The sequence below is a fragment of the Lactuca serriola genome, chromosome 6, assembly GCF_051521515.1.
Source record: "Lactuca serriola cultivar US96UC23 chromosome 6, Lser_US96UC23_V15, whole genome shotgun sequence".
NCBI classification, from domain to species: domain Eukaryota; kingdom Viridiplantae; phylum Streptophyta; class Magnoliopsida; order Asterales; family Asteraceae; genus Lactuca; species Lactuca serriola.
The window spans coordinates 40,617,679-40,620,697 of NC_136413.1; the positions used below are offsets into that span (position 1 = coordinate 40,617,679).

The window sequence follows — 3,019 nt, forward strand, 5'->3', positions numbered from 1 at the left end:
TCGTTATACTCATCTCCACTTAAAAAAAAATGATTTTTAGAGAAAGAAGAAAACTGATATTAAAAATAAAATTAAAAAGATAGTAAAAAAAAAGATATTTAAAGTAAAAGGATAATAAGAAAAACTGAATAATAGAAGTAAAATGAAGAAAAACACTATTTTAGTAAATATTTTTAGAACTATACTAGATTGGTAAATAGTTTTTTCAATAACTCCATTTTGTTTAAATCAATTATTACTTATTAGAAAGAAAAAAAAAAATTGAAGTTTTGTACTCCTATTTATTTTGTGTGTCTCATTATTCATATAAAATTGAGAAATGAAAAAAAAAAAAAAAACAAAAACAAATGCATACCTTGCTTCAAGTTAAACCGTAATAGTTAAGCAACACCCCATTGTGAGCATCAACATTGGGCCAAGGGTTTTTCACCTACAACATTCATGGATTTAACTACATAAGAATTCAACCAGCTTAGATTAAAAAAGGATAAAACTAGGTTGAACACATTAATATGTTTTAGGGTTAAATGCATGAAATAGCAACCTTCTTTTATTTACTTGTTGATTCTTCCTGTGCTTTAGAAAATCAACCCAATTATATTTATAGTTGTGTTGTCATTTAAACACAAACCACTTTGCAATCTTATAAAATGGGTAGATTTTTCAAACTACATAGATATTACATTAGAATGGACAGTGCACTTGTATCCTTTTTATTTCAGTTCTTCTAAATCTTTGTTCAATCGTATTTAATTTTTGTAGATATAAATATAGGTTCATATTTTATATAACTTTATCCATGATTCCAATCTGGCTATGACCAAGGCGTGTGTGGATCATCTTTTTGTTGCTTGTTTTATATTTGCCAAGGAGATTACTCAAAAAGATGTTGTCTTTCCTCCTTAACAAATAATAATAAAAAAAGCAACACAAAGATGTTTATGTAAATAGAAATCAATAAAATGCAAGTACCTTGCCAACTTCTGTTAGAATCGGAGGCACCACTTCATAAAGCTTCGAAACCTATTCAAATTACAAAAAAAAAAAGTCAACTAAACTTGTATTAAGAATCCATGATAGGTTGTAATGCATTAAATTGCAACTGAAACTGATGTCAATGGGACAAAATTTGCAACTTTTTGTCCCACCCTAAAATGGTGAGACATGGACTCCTGTCTGTGAAAAATAAGTAAATGCCCTCCTCATCCATGTCATCAAAAAATAGCCTATAAAGCTTGTCAAGTCCCATATAACAAACACAACCAATAAGGTGCTAACCAGCTGAAAGAGAGGATCATCAGGAAAGTGCTTTAATGCAAATTCTCTTTCACACATGTATCTAGGATCAGTTTTCCTTAAAACTCCATGCTTGATTAGCCAGAAAAAGAAAAAAATTCAATGAGGGTACCTGATTAGCCAAAGCATGGAGGGGTCCAACTAGACCATTTAATGTTGCAGCAAATGAGAGGTATGGATCTGATAGAGCACTAGCAACCTAAAATAACCATCAAAAAACTTATCATATAACTACTTATACAATTAGGGAATTACACTTTGGAAATCCATTGAATTATAATCCTTATACATAAATTTAAAATATATATAAACAAGTAAATAATCATAAATCATATTCTTACGTATGGATAGTGACATAAAGCCTCATAAGCTCTTGCATGGCTGAACTATCAAATCCAAGCATATGCGCAAAATTTGTACAATAATCTAACGAGTCATCCATTGCCACATATTCTCCATTTTTATATATCCTTTTTTTAGAAAAAAACAGCAAATCAAATCAACTATAAACAACAGTCAAAACATTCATTTTTCAATATGAAATTATGTAGAAATGGCATTTCTTTGGATATACACATAGACATACCTACCATATATATGCAGCTACAGCTGGTAGTTGAGCAATCTAGGAAAGAGAGTCCTCAAATGTCGGCTCCCAGTATCTTGAATCATAATAATAAGTATATAAATCATCTTTTGCATTAAACATAAGTGTGTTAAAAAATATAAAAATTAGAAGAAACCCACTTGGATCTATGGATTCCATTCTCATAAGCTTTTGCAAATTCACTTTGTACCTGTGAAAAAAGGAGTGTAGTTAAATTAGAAGAAACCCACTTGGATTTATGGATTCCAATCTCATAAGCTTTCTGTTATCCAATAAAAAAAAGCGATAACATAATAAACGGAATATACACTTATCATTATGAGTTGTTTCATGTAAGATGTAATCATGTTTAGTGTAACCTAAAAATACCTCGGGAAGCACCAATCCATCTTTGTTCAACATAATGGTGTCTGATATTTTTGTTACAATCGAAGACTTCGAAAGTTGAATTTTCATAGAAAGAATAGAGTGCAGATATAGTAAATATTACTGTTATATCCTCCTAAAATTCCACTTCCCTTGTTAATTGAGACTCGGGAATAAGGTGTAACCCATAAAAAAAAAACTCTAATTTATGGAATCAATGGAAGTTTTCTCAACATAGAAACATCATTCAACACAAAAAGGAGAACAGAGAAGAAAATTCGAGAAAATAGAGAGGGAGAAGAGAGATAGTCGAAAATGAGTAGCTGAGATTGTCCAACAACTTACCTGATGGAAGAGACCGCAGGAGGAACAATGAAGACATCTTCAGACAATGATGGACGATGGAAAAGAGGTGACCATGGGAGATGGAAGTGATGACGAAGCAAATGCTGTAAAAACTAAATAGAAAACTAGGGTTAAAGAAGGATGAATTAGAAATAAGAAATAACTAGTACTAGGGCTTACTGTGGAGGTTTAGTTATCGTAATCCAAGTGTATGGTGGCTTCATCATTGAAGGATTTGGGCAGAAGAAGCAAACATGAAAGACTGCCTGAAGCTAATATCAACCATACGACTTCTTGATGCTTTTGAAAATGTGAATTCAAAGAGAGGAGGAAACCTTGTTGGGCTTAGAATCCCTAATTCTTCGTCATAGAGCCCTCAATCGCAATGATTTTGTAAGGTCTATT

The 3,019-nt window shown here is 31.4% G+C and overlaps 1 pseudogene; it reads right to left on the reverse strand.

Annotated features, from left to right (window-relative positions):
- Positions 1 to 361: 361 nt before the first annotated feature.
- LOC145059684 (citrate synthase, mitochondrial-like) lies at positions 362 to 2,305 on the reverse strand (annotated as a pseudogene).
- Positions 2,306 to 3,019: the final 714 nt, after the last annotated feature.